Source organism: Cetorhinus maximus, chromosome 7 (assembly GCF_964194155.1).
Source record: "Cetorhinus maximus chromosome 7, sCetMax3.hap1.1, whole genome shotgun sequence".
NCBI lineage: Eukaryota > Metazoa > Chordata > Chondrichthyes > Lamniformes > Cetorhinidae > Cetorhinus > Cetorhinus maximus.
The window spans coordinates 123,510,926-123,530,484 of record NC_135885.1 but is presented as its reverse complement, the minus strand read 5'-3'; the positions used below and the strand labels follow the sequence as shown (position 1 = coordinate 123,530,484).

The window sequence follows — 19,559 nt, the reverse complement described above, 5'->3', positions numbered from 1 at the left end:
AATATAGACTGAGTTAATTATAGTGTAAAGGGCAGGGAGGGATGAGAGTTTCTGAAGTGTATTCAGGAGAATTCCTCAGATCAGCAGGCTTTCATCTCAAGGAGGAAAGCATTGCTGGATCTGGGGGATGAGGTGGATCAGATTGATCAAATACTACAGGGGAAATTTTAGGGCACAGTGATAATAGCATCATAAAGTTCAGGTTAACTATAGAAAAGGACAAGAAGCAATCTAGAGTACAAAACTAATGACAAAAATCTTCCAGTCTCCATAATCGTCGGAGATGGAATGTAAGTTGGCAGATGGAAGTCCTGACACACAAACATGCACTGAAATTGCCTGAGGATTTTAACCTTTGATGGCTAGTTTCTTCAGCCTGGAACCCTCTGCGAATATCTCCGCCACTGAGCTCAGGACTGAGCCTTGGGCCAGATATGTTGGACTTACCTGCATACTTACCCAGGAAATGTTAGACAGTTTAATACCTGGTCTACCTCAAATGAACAGACAGTGAACTGAACTGGGCACAACTGACCTATCCCTGCCCAATCATCCCTCCAAGATGACCCAACCCCTACCTCCCATGAGCTGACTAACTGCCAACCAGCCGACTAGCTGGCTACACCCCTGACCACTCAACTAGCCCCCCCCACCAATCTGAAATGACTAGCCCCCCCCAACCCAGCTGCCCCCTGACCCGACCTCTGACCAGACCCAACGACACCACAACCCAACTAACCCCCCGCAACCTGACTACCCTGCTAACACGGCCCAACTACCCCCGGTCCAAATAACCCCTCGATCCGCGCCGCCGACCCACTCAACCTCACGCACCTCTCCCATCTTACCCAATCACCCATTCACTAACTCACTGTGTTACTTAAAGACTTGGATCTTTAAAAAAACTTACCTGAATATGGCAGCTACTGTTGTGAAAAGGGGGCATGTCCCTTTAGATGCCATTTCTTCTTGCGCCCTACGATCATCTCTGGCGATGACTACACTAACCTTTCAATGCTTCAGTCGAGATCAGAAGATATGGCTGAAAAATCGCAAAAGGGCCGGGTTACAGAAATCTTCACAGGCAGCGCCAATCTGTTCAGCTTGATGCTGATCAGAAAATTTGGGCCAATGAATTGGGGGAAAGGCCAATTTCATTGGCGTGAGAACAGATCTGATCCAGGTAATTGGAATGAAACATTAGCAGGCAAAACTGTCAGTGAACAATGGGTTGCCTTTAAATAGGAGATGATTTAGGTACATTCGAGGTACATTTCCATGAGGGATAAAGGTAAGGCAACCAAAGACAACTCTCCTTGGATGACGAAAGAGATAGAGTGTAAGGTGAAGCAGAAAAAGCATGTGTATGACAGATACCGGGAAAATAATACAAGTGAGGTCTTGGCTGACTATCGAAATTTCAGAGGGAAAGTAAGAAAAGTAAGAAGAGAAACAAAGAAAGAATATTAAAAAAAGGCAACAGTTAGCATAAACGAGAATCCAAAAGTCTTCTATAGTTATATAAATCGCAAAATTTTAAGAAAAGTAGGTGCAGCCAATCAGGGACCAGAAAGGTGATTTACACATGGATGCAGTGGGCATGACTAATAGATTAAATAAGGAAGAAGGTACTACCAAATTCATCATGAAAGAGAAGGTAGGTGAGATACTGGATAGGCTAAAAATTGACAAAAAGGATATATTAGACAGGCTGGCTATGCTTAAAGTTGTTAAGTCACCAGGAATGATGAGTTGCATCCAAGGTTACAGAGGGAAGTAAGGGTAGAACTTGCGGAGTCACTTGCAATGATCTTCCAATCCTCCTTAGCTAAAGGTATGAGGCCAAGGGACTGGAGAATTGCAAATGTTAGACCTTTGTGCAAAGAGGGTGTAAGGATGAGCCCAGCAATTGCCAGTCAGTTTAACCTCAGTGGTGGGAAAGCTTTTGGAAATAATTATCTGGAACAAAATTAACAGTCACTTGGTTAAATGTGGATTAATTAAGGAAAGCCAACACAGATTTGTAAAAGGAAAATTGTGTTTAACTAACTTCATTGAGTTTTTTGACGAAGGAATACAAAGGGTTGATGAGGGTAATGTGGTTGACGTGTGTACATGTACGTGTGTTTGTTAAAGTGTCACATAACAGGTAATCAGCAAAATCAATGACCCTGCAATTTAAAAAAACTCAGTGGGAGCATGGATACAAAGTTGGCTGAATGACAGGAAACGGAGTATGGTGAACTGTTGTATTTCGGACTGAAAGAAGGTATATACTGACGTTTCCCAGGGATCAGTACTAAGACCATTGCTTTTCTTGGTGTGTATTAATGACCCAGGACAGAATTTTGCCTTAATCAGGCAGGGGTGGTGGGCAGGCCTGGGAGCGGTTACGAAACTGATCGCTGCCTGCGATCGGGCCCCGACATCGATTTCACGCTGGCTGGCAAATTAACAGCCAGCCAATGTGAAATGCGCGCTGCAGTGCTCACAGCTGCCAAGGCGGGGGCAGGAGGAGCACGAGCGCTGAAGTTCACGCATGCGCGTGAGTGCACACAATGAAAGCTCCCTGAGGCACAGAGCTGGCTCAAGGAGCCAAAGACTTTGAACTGTAAAAATAAATATATTAAAAATAATGAAAACATGTCCCCTCATGTGACTCTGTCACGTGAGCAGGGACATGTTAAATATGAGTTTTCCACATTTTTATTTCTTTTTAATCACTGGTCAAAATCTCATTCCGCCTGTGGATGAGGTTTTGCCAAAAATGCAATGGCAGCTTGGCCTTTTTGCCCACCCGCCAACCAAATCATTGGACGGACAGAACAAAACTCGAATCAATTAATTGATTAAGAGCCGTAACAGGCTGCTTAATTGTCGGCGGGTGCACTGCCACCTCTCGCATGCACCCGCCGAGTGAAATATCTCGAGAGTGCGCAATGACATTGGGACGCACGACCGACATCATCGCACACTATTTTGCTCTCATTTGGGTTGGGCGCACACCTGCCGACAAGAAAAATTCAGCCTTTAGACTTGGGTGCTGTAGCTCCATCACCCCTTTACCCCAGATAACTTCTCAAATACTACACGATCTTGCCTGACTCTTGATATCAATGGCACACCACAAGTACTGTGCTCACAAACTAGTTTATTTACCCTATTCTCAAACGACAGATGTACTCACTATACTGTTAGTTGGGAACCCCACGTGTAAGAGCTCATTCCCGGGTGGTCGGTCTTCCGAACGAGTTCTCTTCACGTCTTCAGTGACAGAGCAGGTCACTCTCTTCCTGACTGCAGTGTTTGTTGTCTTCAAGTTCACACTTTGAGATAATTTGGCTCTAGATCTCATAAGCCAGCATGTGTCTTCTTCAAGAAGTAATTATTTTAGATGACGTAGTTAACACCACTGACATAGTTAACATTGCCTTGTGTCTCCGCTGTGGTTCCTCCACACCTTTATCTTGACACAATAGTGGACCAAATCATGTTTTGGGCCAAAGGCAAACTCTTGGGCCAGAATATAACGCTCGTTGGGCAGTAGCCCACCCAACCCAACCCGACTGAGCATAAGTTAATGCACGATGACAGCGGGTGAGTATCCCAACGTCAATGTGCACTCGTGTGATATTTCGGTCTGGGGGCACATACAGGAGACAGCAGCGCACCCGCCGACAATTAAAAGGCCTATTTAGGCCATTAAAGTTATAATTGAAAGAAACTTTTTGCTGCCCATGCAACCTTATGGTTGGCGGGCAGGCGCAAAGGCCAAGCGGCCTTTGTATTTTTTAGGAAACCTCATCCACAGCCAAATAAAAATAAAATAAAAATGTTGACAGTCACATGAGGTGACATGTTTCATAACATTTTAAAAATCTTTATTTTTAACATTTCATGTCTTCTTCTCCCTGAGGCAGCTCTGTGCCTGATGTGCGCGTGCATGTGCGAAGTTGTGCTCTCGCCCTCCTATCCCCACACACAGGCGGCGCTGAGCGCTGCTGCGCACGTTTCACACTGGGCGGGCCTTAATTGGCCTGCCAACGTGAAATTGCAGTCTGACCCCAAACGCAGGCGGTGGTCGACTTCCCGACTGCTGCTGTCCGGCCCCGCTGAGCCTGACCAACGAGGGAAAATTCTTGGCCCTGGTGATTGTTCTCAACTTCAACTGCTTGAACATGTTAAAGTTAATCACCTTTTATGTTTTTGGTTATCAGGTTCGCATTGTCTGGCAAACGCTAGCTACACCCTTGATATTAATACATTAGTTGGTGCTTGAAACAATATAGGCAGAGAGGGACCAATTAACTGACAAAACACTGGTGGTTTATTGGATGTAAGGACAGAGCACTAACACCATGTGTGCTTCTCCAATCACCTCCAGCTCTAGACTTCCTGTTACCCAAGAAGCCCTCGCTGTGTAGCAATTGGTCAATTGGTCACATGGTCAATTAACTACATTCTCTTAAAGGCACATAGCACTCCACTTTACCACTTCCCTTCCCCTTTACTTGAAAGTGCAATTGACAATCTTCACAACATCCCAATTATTTACATAAATAACTATTTACAAGTCAAGTCTCTCAGGAGGCTTCCTCGGACATGTCGAGCGTTGTAGCTCAACAACTTCGGCTGGTTTTTCCGAGATTCCCTCCTCAGGGGTCAACTGCCCACCAGGCTCTTCGGTGGAAGTGGGCAAGTTTGTATCTTCAACCCTCTCAGGTCCAATAGGCCCCACTGGTACTTCCAAATTGTGTGACCTTTCTTCCACATGCTGTGCAGACTCAAACGCAAATGATGATGGCATTCCTTCTTGTGGGACTGTCTCTCTTCTCCAGAGATGATCCACGTGTCGTCTAATTATTCGGCCGTTTACCGATACATTTTAGGAGAGAGGTCCTGTTGTGGCACTCATTTCGCTGAATAGCCAATTTGGCCCATCTCCAATGCTCTTTGCGAGAACTCTGTCTCTCAGCGTGAAATTTATTTCATGATTATGGCCAAAATGTCTAGCCTTATGGGTCCCTTGGCTTTTCTCCATCCTCCCAACTAAATTCGGCCTGATAAGAGTTAGACAGGTGCGGAGGCGGCTCTTCTTTAGTAATTCAGCGGGGGCAATACCGGTGGTCGTGTGTGGTGTTGTGCGAACAGGAACCGTGACAATCTGGTGCTGATGGAATCCCCGTCCAGCTTTTTCATCCTGGACTTAAAAGTTTGGACCACCCATTCAGCCAAACCATTAAAGGCTGGGTGGTAAGGCAAGGTTTTGATAGGAGTTATTCCATTGAGGGTTGTAAACCTGTGGAACTCCCCGCTGGTAAATGCAGTCCCGTTGTCCAACACAAGTACCTCTGGTAACCCATGCACTGCAAAACTCTGCCACAAATGATCTATGGTGGCAGCAGATGTGGGTGACCGGACATTGTAGACATCCATCCATTTGGAGTCTATTAGTAAAAGGAAAATTGTGGCCAAGAAGGGCCCCACGTAGTCGATGTGGAGGCACACATCATGGCTGCCCCTAGCCATTCCCAGGGGTGCAATGGAGCTAAGGAGGGTAGCTTTTGTACCTGCTGGCATTGAAGACAACTTTTGACGAGGGTTTCAATGCCTGCGTCCACCCCTGGCCACCACAAGTAGCTGCACTCAAGCATCTTCATCCTACTAATGCATTGGTAGGATGAAGATGCAATAGGGTGAGCGCTACGTAATTCGGCCAGTAATGGCCTTCGCCCTCTCGGGGGCATGATAACCCTTGCTTCCCAGAGCAATATTCTGTCCTGGCAGGTGAGTTTGTATCTGTGATTGAAATAGGGCTTCATGTCATCAGACTTTGGCTCTCCTGACCCTCTATTCAAGACCTGCTCCCGGACATGAGATAAAAGTGGAACTCAGCTTGTTCACTCACAGATTTGTTTGGCCTGGACAGGGGAGGAATCCAAAAGATTTAGTACTAAGATAAGTCCCTGGGAAATTGGAACCTTCACATTGTCATCTGGCAGTGGGAGGTGGCTCAACGTGTCAGGATGCGTGATCTGGCTTTCCAATCGGTCAATAAAAGTGTACTCGTAAGCAGCCAATATTCATGCCCATCTCTGAATATGAGCAGATGTGATGGGGGTTATCGCTTTATCCTCTCCAAATAATCCCAGCAGAGGCTTGTGGTCTGATATAATATGAAAATGGTGACCGTGGAGTTATTGATGGAATTCACAAACACCAAACACAACAGACAAGTCCTCCTTCTCAATTTGAGAATAATGCTACTCTGCAGCAATGAGCATGCGAGATGGGTCATTCAGAGCCATCCCCAATCCAATGTGAAAGTGCAGCCCCTACTCCATAAGGGGATGCATCACAAGTTAAAATCAATTCTTTCTTTGGGTCAAAGTGGGCCAATAATGCCAATGACCTTAACAATTCCTTTACCTTCAGAAACGTATCTTGGTGTGGAGCTTGACAACTGCATTTCTGGCTTTTCTCATGCAATGTGTATAACGGAGCCAATACGGTTGATAGATTTGGATGAAATCGCTCATAGTAGTTTATCATGCCTAAGAAGGCCTTTAGTTTTTTAGTGTTTCCCAGTGCAGGCACCTCGCAAATAGCCTTGACCTTTTCTTCCACGGGATGCAGGCCCTGCACGTCGACCTTATGGCCCAAGTAAACTACCTCTTGGGCTTGGAAAAGACATTCTTCACACTTCAAGTGCACCCCCGCTTGTGAGAAGCGTATCAGCACCTCCTCCAAATTAGCTAAGTGTTTTTTGTCAGTTAGTCCAGTGACTAAGACATCATCCAGATAAAAAGTGACACGGGGCAGTCCCTGAAGTAGATTTTCCATGGTACACTGGAAAATAGCACACGCCGATGAGACCTCAAAGAGTAGTTGAATATATTGATACAATCCTCGATGTGTATTGATGGCCAAAAATTCCCTAGAACCTTCTTCCAACTCTACCTGCTGGTAGGCGTGGCTCATGTCGAGTTTTGAATATGTGCTGCCCCCTGCCCATTTTGAATATAATTCATCAATCTTCGGTATCGGGTGTCTATCAAGTTTGGCCACTCTGTTTACAGTTAACTTATAGTCACCGCATAAGTGCACAGTTTGGCCTGGCTTCAGTTTGGGTACTATGGGTGCCGCCCACCCGGAAAATTGCACCAGTTGTAAAATACCCGACTTTTCCAGCCTGTTTATCTCAGACCCGACCTTGTCCCATAGAGCATAAGAGACTGGTCTGGTTCTGATAAATCTGGAGGTTGCGTTAGTGTCTACATGGATTTTGGCTTGTAGCCCACAAATCCTTCCTAGCTCATCACTGAAAATGGAAGCATACTTTTGTAACAATTTCTGTAAGTTTCTCGTTTTGATTTGAAAAATCTCGGCCCATTGCAATTTAATCTTTTTGAGGCAGTTGCGAGCAATCAAACTGGGGCCTGCCCTAGCTACTACTATAAGGGGTAAATTTGCAGATGGATCCCCATACTGCACCAGGACTTGACATATCCATTTCACTCTTATTTCTTCTCCCGTATATGTTTTTAATTTAGTGTCCGATTCCTCCAACCTTAAAAGATGGACTCCGTTATTCAAAGGAGGACAGTGTAGAACTTCAAAAGGACATTGACAGATTGGTGGGCAGGTAGTTGGCAGATGAAGTTCAATACAGAAAAGTGCCAGGTGGAATAACGCAAATTATTGTTATACTTAACCAGCTAACCAAAGAAATAGCCTATCCCTTTGTAATTTTAGCTACCTGAGGAATCATTATAACCAGCTCTATTTGTTTATGACAAACAGACCTAAAATCCTTTACCCATCAGTAAGCCACATAGGTCTAGTTGCCGGGGCAACCCTTATTCAAACACCATGAAGTTTTGCAGGAGCAACCACACTAATAATTGCCCATGGCTTAATTTCATCAGCACTATTCATTTTAGCCAGCACTAACTATGAACGAATCCACAGCCCAATCATACTTCTAGCCCGAGGTGTACAAATTATTCTCCCATTAATGGCAACCTGATGATTGTTTGCCAACGTCACCAATCTCACCCTCCCGCCATCTCCTAACCTCATAGGAGAACTTCTCATCATTACTTCATTATTTAGCTGATCCAACTGAACGGGTGCTGGAGTATTAATTACAGCCTCTTATTCACTCCACATATTCTTAATAACCCTCAGTGTAAGGGGGGTGCTTTGCTAATTTAGCCACATTTTGATTCCAAGTGCACTTTCTAGTACACTTACCATGTTACGACTTGCCTCCTCTTGAGTAATTTCTTCCAATTAAAGATAAGTAGGTTTCATTGAGGAGCGTGATGGGCAGTGTGTGTGCGTCCCAGAGCCAATTTCAGAGAAGCGCTCTGATCTTCTCTTGCTGTTAAATCCACCTTTAGGTCATTTTTCACTTTGCCATTCATGTTTTCTTTATAGAAAATTTAGCCCATTTCTATCCACTTCATTTGCTACAACTTGACCTGAGGCGTGGAAGTTTAGTTCTTTTTGCTTACTTTTCACCCTTCACAGGGCAAGCTGACGACGACGGCATATAGACGGGGATGGCAAGAAGTGGTGAAGTTTACCAGGGATTATCAGTTACAGAACAGGCTCCTCTAGGTAGGTGTGGGACACCACCAAGTCCTTTGGGTTTTAAACTAGCACTTGCAGTACTCTGGCGAACAATATAGTAAATTATTGTTTAAGTTTGTGGTTAGACATTATAGGGTATCTAATCCTAGTATGGGGTCTAACTGTCATGGCATCAAGATTTCTATTGGGGTAAAGTCACTTTCGCTATTGATAACTTCACTTAAGAATGCGTGTAACAGCTTGATGAGGTCTTAACTTTAGTTACTGTAGATATTCCTTAAATCACTCTTTACACCAGGGAAGTATTAATGTGAGTCACTCGTATAACCATGGTGGCTGGCATGAAATTTACCAACTCTGTTAACCTTAACTGATTCAAGCACTTATGTAATCAATGTTTATTACTGCTGAAATCCCTCGGGGATGTGTCTTAGCAAGGTGTCTTGGGCTACGAGTGTGTGCCTGATACCCGCCCCTGGTTAATTGATAGCTTAATTAGCACAACTTTAACTGATTCAAGCTTGCACTTAAGTAATCAATGTTTATTACAGCTGAAATCCCTTGGGGGTGTGGCTTAGCAAGGTGTCTTGGGCTACGAGTGTGTGCCTGATACCCACCCCTGGTGATAGCTTAATTAGGGCATTCTCACAGGGATGCTGAAATTTGCATGTATAATTTTGGCTTCAATTAATACTGAGGCTAGGACCAAACCTTTTTGTCGGTGGAAATTTTTTATTTTCCATCTTAGCATCTTCAGTACCATGCTTTAGATTAAGCTACACTAGCATCATAATATATAGAAAATATTTCTGCATGCTAATTCAAAGATATGTGTCCAGTCCTCGTTTTTTTCTGTATTTTTCGAGCAGTCTTTGTATGTTAGGGCGAAAGGGGTGTTTAAAGCATAAAAAGTTCTTTTTTGAAGCAGTTCCTTTTTTTTTCACAACCTAGGGGTTAACTTAATAATAATAAATTTATGCCAGGTAAAATGAATAAAGAAATGCACTTTACATTAACAGTTGTGAAATTGTCCGGATAGTGGATTAAAATAGTATATTTTCTAAGCCATAGCTTCATTAATCAAAAAAATAAAAACTTGTCGACTATGGCATCAATTTATCTATCCCTTACAGTAATGGTCAACTTGACAATTAAAGCTCATGAATGATTAGTAATAAGTATATTAAATAAATGTCATGGGGGGTTCTAGTTTATTTAGTGTTCCAGATCAGGCCTCCTGGGGCATAGTGATTGCTTCATACTGAACAAAAAAAACAGGGCGGAGGATAGATCTTGAGACGATCAAGGACAGATGTGCCATTAAAGGGAACTAGAGGACTGGCATTCTTGATATGATCAAGGATTATAAATATCTCGAGCATTAATCAGATGCCAGTTTTGATCAATTAATAGGAATAAATCGAGTACACTGCCACAAATAGAACAATTTTCTTCCTTATAATAGCGGGATGTGAAGTTCTTACCAACCCACATTAAGCATTGGTTAGATAATTAAGGATTGAATAAATAACTTTATGATATGAAAACTTTGATCATAGGTTTATGAGGCCTAAAGAATAGAATGAAATGAAATAGTGGACAGTAGATTAATGAGTATTAAGCATAGTATGTTATGGTATAGTAGGGGCATTAAGCATAGTATATGTGATACCAGTAGGGATAGTCTATTAATGTTGATTAAGCATAGTATGTAGTATGTTGTATATTAAGGTATGTGGTCCATGTCATTAATATGTCACTCTGACTTACTTTAAAAAACAAATTTTTCACTTGGTTTTCATGCTTTAATAGCATTCAGGGGGCAGTTTGGGCAGAATCTTGGCTTTGGGAGTCAAGGGCATGAGTTTAGCCCTCCTTCCTCTGATATGTTTTAGGGAGGGTTCACACCTCTGGTCTTCGACTTACAAGGTCGACGCTTTTAAATTAAGCTACCAAAACTAATTTACACTGATAGTTTTATTTTCACATCAGTGGTATTACAAAAAGAAATAAGGAAAAGTAGGTGATAGATGCAATTTGGACAATGAGGATAGGTGGTTGTTCAACTGTTTGTCCTCCAATTCAGGTTAAAATGATTGTATTGGCTACAAGGGCTCAGAGGAAGAGCTGTGTGAGTGGGTGGAAGATGCTGCTTTGCTGTTTAGAGGTGAAAATGGAGAATAGGAGGGCCAGGATTCCTCCTAGTTTGTTTGGGATAGAGCAGTGGATATTGTTGGCAAATAAGAAGTATCATTCAGATTTAATATGTGGTGAGGTGACAAGAGGGTTTGCAGGGATAACATTTTCGGCGCCTCCTAATAGATTAGGGAGGGATAAGGCTAGGAACGTTAGAAAAATAGTTATAACAAAGAAGCCGAATATGTCTTTGTAGGAAAAGTAGGGGCGGAAGGGGATTTTGTCTATATCAGAGTTAAGTCCCATGGGGTTATTAGAACCTGTTTCATGGAGGAAGAGGATATGATTTATGGTTAGTGCAATTTTGATAAAGCCTTGTTGTGGCTGAGTAGATAGTTTAATTAGTGGAATTTGTTGAATGAGGGTGCTTTTTGGCCCAATTTTTTCATTTCATATTTGGTCAATTAAGTGAGTTGAGATGTATTGGACTCAGTTTAAGTTAATTTTTGGTAGGAAGTGGTGGATAATTTGGGGAAAGTATCCAAGTATGTTGGAAAAGTGGAGAGTTGGAGTAATTTTATGTTGGGTGTTGGTTAAGTTAGTTAATTCTAAGTCTAATGGTAGACCAATGATTGTAACTAGGAGAGCAGAAAGTTTTAGTAGGGGGGTTTGGTTTTTGTTGGAGATAAATTTGATGTGATGATAAGACGGCAAGGATGCTTCCATAAGCAAGACTTTTGATTGGGTTAATTATTATTGGGTTATTTCCATTAATTGGAGAAAGTGAATTGATCGGGGAAAATTTATTAATGCGAAGAAAACAAGACGGAGGCTGTGAATGATATTGCAACAAGAATTAAGACTAGGGCTCAGGCGTTTAGGTAAGAAGTGTTTAGGGATTCAATGATGGTGTCTTTTGAGAATAATCCTGATAGGAAAGTCATGCCTGTGAGGGCTAAGCTTCTAATGGCTAAAGAAGATGAAATGAATGGTAAGAATTTGTAACCCCCATTTAACTATTAAAGTTATAGGTCATCAATGATACCGAAGCTATGAATATACAGACTATGAAGACCTAAGGTTTGACTCCTACATAATCCAAACATAAGACTTGACTCCAGGCCAATTTTGTTTATTAAAAACAGACCACTGAATAGCTGTACCCATAGAATCACCTGTTCACATATTAGTATCCGCAGAAGACATCATTAGTACCAGGATGTCTGAACCAAACTGCCTTCATCTCCTGTCCAGCCATTTCTTATGGTCAATGCTCAGAAACCTTTATACCTATCTAGTAGAAGCAGTCCCTTTAGGGCACTTCAAAGCCTGATCTTCATTAATACTAGAAGAAGCTTCACTAAGAAGCTAAATTGGGCCTAGCATTAGCCTTTTAAGCTAAATGTTGGTGACCCCCTATCACCCTTAGTGATATGCCTCAATTAAACCCCCATCCTTGATTTATTATCCTTCTATTCTCGTGAATAATTTTCTTTATTATCCTACTAAAAAAGTAATAAATCATCTATTCAATAATGATCCTACACTAAAAAGTACCAAAAAATCTAAACCTGAGCCCTGAAACTGACCATGATTATAAGCTTTTTTGACCGATTCTTAAGCCCGTCACTCCTTGGAATTCCATTAATTGCCCTAGCAATTGTAATACCATGACTAATTATCCAACCCCAACCAACCACTGATTAAACAATTGATTAATGACCCTTTAAAATTGATTTATTAATCAATTTATCTATCAACTTGTATAGCCCATTAACTTTACTGGTCATAAATCAGCTGTATTATGTACAGCATTAATATTATTCCTGATTACTATTAACCTCCTCAGCTTATTCCCCTACACCTTTACACCTACAACCCAACTTTCCCTTAATATAGCATTTGCCCCACCTTTAAGACTTATAACCGCACTTATTGGTATAATTAATCAACCAACAATTACACTAGGTCGTCCCTGTCCTAATTATCATCAAATCTATCAGTCTATTTCCTCGGCCATTAGCACTAGGTGTCCGACTAACTGCTAACCTAACAGCTACAATTAATTGCAACTGCAGCTTTTGTGCTCATTACTGTTATACCAACTGTAGCATTATCAAGGTCAATAATCATATTCTTATTAACAATCTTAGAAGTAGCCTTAACAATAATTCAGGCATATGTATTCATCCTTCTATTAAGCCTGCATCTACAAGGAAATGCTTAATGGCTCACCAAGCACACGCATACCACATAGTTGGCCCTAGCCCAGAACCACTAACCAGAGCTACAGCCACTCTTCTAATAACATCGGGATTGGCTGTCTGATTTCATTTCCACTCATTATTGCTTCTCTACTTGGGGTTAATCCTTCTCCTTCTAACTATAGTCCAATGATGATGCAATATTATTCTAGAAGGAACATTTCATGGTCATCACACATCCACTGTTCAAAAAGGCCTCCGCTATGGAATAATTCCATTCATTACATTAGAAGTATTCTTTTTACTCTGCTTTTTTTGAGCCTTCTTTCACTCAAGTTTTGCTCCAACCCCTGAACTAGGAGGATGTTGACCACAAACTCGAATCAATCCGCAAGATCCATTTGAAGTCCCACTTTTAAATAATGCAGTACTTCTAGCTTCTGGCGTAACAGTAACCTGAGCCCATCATAGCCTAATAGAAGGCAACCGAAAAGAACCAATCCAAGCCCTCACTTTTACTATTATTCTAGGAGCTTACTTCACATCACTTCAAGCTATAGAATATTACGACGCACCATTCACTATCGCCGACGGAGGACTCTACAGAACAACATTCTATGTTGCCACAGGATTTCACGGCCTCCATATCATTATTGGTTCAACATTTTTAGCAGTTTGTCCACTATGACAAAACCAATATCATCTTGCATCAGGACACCATTCGGCTTTGAAGCTGCTGCATGATACTGTAGTATGATTATTTCTTTATGTATCCTTCTAATGATGAGGCTTATAATTGCTTTTCTAGTATAAACTAGTACAAATGATTTCCAATCATTTAACCTTGGTTGAAATCCACGGAAAAGTGATGACCCTCATCGTATCTTCTATCACAGCAATGGCCCTGATTTCCAAATCCTTTCCATAATCTAATTTTGGCTGCCATCACTAAACTCAGATAATGAAAACTTATCCTCATATGAATGTGGCTTTGACTCCCCAGGAAGCATACCCCTCCCATTCTCCCTATGCTTCTTCCTTGTAGCCATCTTATTTCTACTATTTGTTGTGACACAGCTGTTGGTAAAGATTGAGTTATTTAAAATCCCAGAGGGGAACTTTAAACAACTGTCATACCTATATTTTCAATTAGTATGTTTGAGATGCATCTCTCAATTCAGGAATTAAAAACCATCAAGCCTCAGGAGGTTTTTTTATATAAATTAAATAAAATATATATTAATTTAACAACAAATTTAAACACATATACACGTCTACAAATTACTACCATAATAACTTTTAAACAAATCCACAAATTAATCACTCCCAGGTAATCTTCCCCAAGGCAACAATAACCCTTAGACTTAAACAGACACCAGGCAAAGCACATTTTATCTTACAAATTCAAATTGAAGTTCCTTTCAATTTGGTTCCTTTGCAGAGCAGTAGACTTACAGGCAGCTTGCCTCTGACTCACACACAAAACTCTTTTATATATTTAACTAGCCTTCCCTTGGAATATAAATTCTCATTGTATCACCAGGCCCTTTGAATTTCACCTCTTCTAACAATAAAACCCCTTTCATAGTACCAATTTTATTAGTAATATAAACATATTGCTTGGTGTCTCCCAGATAGGTGCAAGATTTCACCCCCAATCTTTGAATGGTTTATTCAAAAAATGCAAATGTACCTTAACTTCCTTACTGTTTAACACCTCAAACTACTATAGATCAAGCACCCATACAGGCTGGCTTTAATCCAATTAGGACACACACACACACACACTCACACCCACAGACACAGTCTCTACAAGTCCAATTTAAAATAATTTCCAATAACATTATGTACATTAATATCTTCTTAACATCATGACATTCCTCCTCCCTATCGAAAAATGAATTATCACCAGTTCAGTGTCCAGTTTTTTTTAATGTCCAATTTTCCTTTAAGCTTCAAACTCTAACACATCTGTGAACAGGTTTTCTCTACCAGCAACATGTATAATCTGTAGAGTAAATGGTAGTAATAATAGACTCCATCAGAAAAGTCTTGGACTTTTGTCTCGAAATTTATCCAAAAACCTCAAAGGATTGTGGTCTGTGTAAACAATTGTTTTTGATGAATTGTCTGCAACATAAATTTCAAAATGTTGCAATGCTAACACCAAACCCAAGGACTCTTTTTTGATAAGTGAATATCTTCTCTGTTGTACATTCAGCTTCCATAAAAAATACTCAATTGGTTTTTCAATTCCAGTGTCGTCTTCTTGTAACAGTGCAGCCCCATTGCCTATATCACTTGCATTGACGGCCAACTTGAATTGCTTGGCATAATTGGTTACCGCCAAAACTGGTGTCATTGTTAATACAGTTTTCAAACTATCAAATGACTTCTGACACTCCAGTGTCCATTGAAACCTCTTGTTCTTTTTTAATAGTTCAGCCAATGAAGCTGCTAAATTTTCCTAAAAATTTCTGGTAAAACCCACTCATACCCAGAAATCTCAAAACTTCTCATTTTGTTGTAGTCACTGGGAAATCCATGATAGCCTAGACTTTCACATCTCTCAGAGCCACCTTACCACGTCCAATGGTACGGCCTAGATACATAACCTGCATGTTTGCAAATTCACTTTTCAAGTTCACAACCAAATTAGCTTCTTGTAATCAAGAAATAATCCTTCCAGATATTGTAAATGCTCCCCTCGTGTAGGACTGAAAACTATTAGATCATCAATGTTAACAACATGATTGCTTAGACCAGCAATTACTTTGTTTGTCAGTCTTTGAAATGTCGCAGGTGCATTCTTCATACCAAATGGCATGACTTTAAACTGATATAGTCCACTTGGTATTAAAAAAGCCAATATCTCCTTCTCCCTCTCCGACAATGGTACCTACAAATATCTTTTAGCAAATCAATCTTCGTGATAAATTTCGATTGTCCCACTTTCTCAATGCAATCTTCCAACCGTGGTATAAGATATGAATCCACCCTTGTCACCATATTCACCTTACAATAGTCCATGCACAGTCTGGTTTCAGTACCAGCACAATAGGTGAGCTCCAGTTACTGCAACTAGCCTCAATAATATCATTTTGAAGCATGAAATCAATTTATTTTTGTACTTGTGATGACTTTGCCAGATTTAATCTAAGGATGTTGCCTTATTGAAGATGAAACCTATACAGAGACATCATGTATAGCTAAATGTGTCTTTCCCAATTTATTCCCACAAATAAGTTTGTGTGACTGCAATAGCTTCTCCAAGTCACTTTGACCCTTGCTTGGAAGGTAACTCAATATATCATTTAAATTTTTAAGCACCTGCTCATTATGCAATTTGATTAGAGGAGAATCAATTTCAGAGTCCTGCACTTCTACCTCTTTCTAATCATCCATTATCACTAATATCTCTTTTTGTTCCTTTTCCCTGTCAAAGTACTTTTTAAGCATATTTATATGACACACCCTCTGCTTCTTTCTTCTATCTGGAATATTTATTAAATCATTTACTTCACTCAATTTCTTTTCAATCCTGTAAGGACCACTAAATCTTGCATTGAATGAATCACCTAGCACTGGTAATAAAATTAATATTTTCTCCCCAGAAACAAAACTGCAGACTTTAGCTTTCTTATCTGCCTTCACTTTCGTCACTTGTTGTGATACCTTTAAATGTTCCTTAGCCCACTCACATACTCTGTTCAATCTTTCCCTGAAATTTGGTATGTAATCCAAGAGAATAGTTTCTGAATTTTGACCCACCAATTTCTCATGAACTAATTTCAGTGGTCCCCTTACCTCATGATCATAAACTAGTTCAAAAGGGCTAAAACCAGTCAATGCATTATGAGCATTGCTAATAGCAAATAACAAAAATGGAGTTCCTGTATCCCAATGCTATGGATAATGCTGACAGTATGCTCTCAGCAAAGTTTTTAAAGTTTGATGTCATCTTTCCAAAGCTCTCTGTGACTCCAGATGATAAGCTATTTACTTAAACTGTTTTATCCTCAAAGTGTTCATTACTTCCTTAAACAGCTGTGACATGAAAGTTGACCCCAATCTGATTGTATTTCTTTAGGTAAACCATATATTGTAAAAATATAATTAACTCCTCCACAATCTTATTAGTTGTAATATTTCTTAAAGGCATCACTTCAGGAAACCTGGTAGGCACATCCATCGTCAGTAAATACTAGTTCCCACTTTTAGTCTTAGAGAGGGGCTCTACACAATCAATCATGACACTAGCAAAAGGTTCTTCAAATTCTGGTATTGGAATTAAAGGCACCAGCATAATCACTGTTTCTGGATTCCCTGATACTTGACATGTATGACAGGTTGTACAGAATTTGACTACATCCCTATGCAATCCTGGCCAAAAAATAAAAACCTTTGTATCTTTTCCTGAGTTTTCCTAATTCCTAAATGTCCCCCCATTGGAATTTCATGTGAAATCCTCAGGATTTAATTTCTATGCCTTAATGGAATAACAATCTGATGCACGTTACTCCAGCTTTCATTTGCTGAGACATGATCGGGCCTCCATTTTCTCATTAAAATAGCTCACTTAAGGTAATAACATACTAGAATACACTTTGCTTCCATTTCTGAATAAACTTTCTGATATAACTGCTTTAATTGCAAATAAATTTTCTGTAACTTCACTAACCCCCTTGAGTTAAACACTTCAGTTGAATTGTCCTGTACTCTTTCATCCTGAACAATGTTATCAAACACAGTGCCAGTTAATTGGATTGCAAGACCTTCTTCTTGCCTTTGAACTGCCTGCCCTTCTTGTTTTTCTTATTTCAACCTGTGTGCCTGTGACCTCACTATCACACAATCAGGAAACAATCCAGCATGCTCTATCTGCAATACCTCTGTTGAAAACAATTCTATAGGCTGCTCAATTATCATATGCATCACCCACCATTGTGATACAGCTATATCATTATCCAGAATAAAAAAGGGAACCCCTGGACTGAGCATTTTTTCCACCACTCCGCCCATAACTTCACCTGTTCTCCATTTGCTCTTTAAATTTACCTTCTACAATGGAATAGATTTTGCATCCCCAAGAAACCCACTTATTATCACCTGCTCCTGTAATATCCCTCTGAACAACAAATATCATTATCCCTCAACATTAAAGATTGACTAGCCTCTGTATCTCTTAAAATTTTAACATCTTTACCTACTCCACCCTGCACACATGGAAAGACTTTCACTTCACACACAATGTCTTTAAACATTTCTGCAACCTGCTCCTCTGAATCCTCTTGGGTAATTTGTGAACATATTCCCACTTCCTTACCTATCACTGATTTTCCCTGTTTTACCTGTACACAAATCATTGGTTTTTCCTGTGCCTCAGAACCCACAGTACTTTTACTTCCAGAACTTTTCTGTACCCCAATAATTCCAACAGATTTTCCCAGTAATTTCCAACATACTGACTTTGTGTGCCCCACTTTATTACAATGAAAACACCTCCATTTTCAAATGTCACTCCTACTCTCAGCACCTTCCTTTTTATTTTAAGGAAAAACTTCCTGGGAACTCTCAGCCTCTCCTTCTCTTCCCTGACTGCCCACCTTCCTTTCACCTTCCCAATTTCTACCCTTTTCCTATTTGAAAAGGTGACTAAAAAAAGGTTTAGCTCTATTACCCAACTCATAGTCATCAGTTATCCCTGCTGATTGTCTTACAGCTTGAATCCTTTGTTCCTCCGCATGAGTTCTCACTACTGAAGGTATTGAGTCTTTAAATTCTTCCAAAATAGTTACTTCCCTAAGAGATGCATATGTTGTCTCTGTTTTTAACGCCCATATCCACCAGTCAAAATTACTTTGTTTTACTCTCTTAAACTCAGTAAAAGTTTGCCCAGGCTGTTTTCTCATATTCCTAAATTTCTGCCTGTAGGCTTCAGGAAACAACTCATATGCACTCAAAATAGCCTTTTTCACCATATCATAATTCACCAATACCTCTTCAGACAGTGAAGCATATACCTCATGCACTCTACCCAGCAACTTAGGCTGTAATAACAACATCCAGTTTTCTTATGGCCATTTCATCTCCTTAGCTATCTTCTCAAATGAAATAAAGAATGCTTTAATATATTTTTCCTCAAACTTTGGAAGAGCTTGTATAATTCTAATCATCTCCTCATTGGGTTTTAGGTTAAATATTTTTCATCATCAGAACTCTCCTCAGAATCCGAGATGTCTTCTTTAACTTCCAGCCTTTTAAGCAGGTATTCCCATTCTCTCCCTTTCTCTCTTTCCTGAAATTCCAGTTCCAGCTTCCTTTCTTTCTCCTACCTTTCTACTTGTTTCCTTTTAAAAGCCATTTCTCTTTCCTTTCCTTCTAATTCAAGTTTTTTCAGTTCCTTTGCTTGTTTAAATTCAAGCTATTTCATTTCAAACTGAAGTCTCACTACCTCCAGCTGTGACTTACCAATGTCAGGTATCACTTCCAACTGTAGATGCTGTGCTATACTTTTAATTATATCCGATTTCTTATCCCATGCAGGTAACCCCAATTTTAACTGACGTGTTAACTTACTCTTGGTTATTTTCTGAAACCCAATGAGAGTTATGTCTTCTA

The 19,559-nt window shown here is 40.4% G+C and overlaps 1 non-coding gene and 4 pseudogenes across 1 annotated transcript; 2 read left to right on the top strand and 3 right to left on the bottom strand.

Moving 5' to 3' along the window:
• The first annotated feature begins 1,320 nt into the window (after positions 1-1,320).
• On the top strand, positions 1,321-8,625 carry LOC144683092 (NADH-ubiquinone oxidoreductase chain 4 pseudogene; annotated as a pseudogene).
• Positions 8,232-8,681, bottom strand: LOC144683159 (18S ribosomal RNA). Its single transcript, XR_013577200.1, has one exon. It is a non-coding gene; the product is annotated as an 18S ribosomal RNA (ribosomal RNA).
• Positions 8,682-10,581: 1,900 nt separating this feature from the next.
• LOC144683091 (cytochrome b-like) lies at positions 10,582-11,183 on the bottom strand (annotated as a pseudogene).
• Positions 11,184-11,223: 40 nt separating this feature from the next.
• LOC144683090 (NADH-ubiquinone oxidoreductase chain 5-like) lies at positions 11,224-12,326 on the bottom strand (annotated as a pseudogene).
• On the top strand, positions 12,288-12,955 carry LOC144683089 (ATP synthase F(0) complex subunit a-like; annotated as a pseudogene).
• Positions 12,956-19,559: the final 6,604 nt, after the last annotated feature.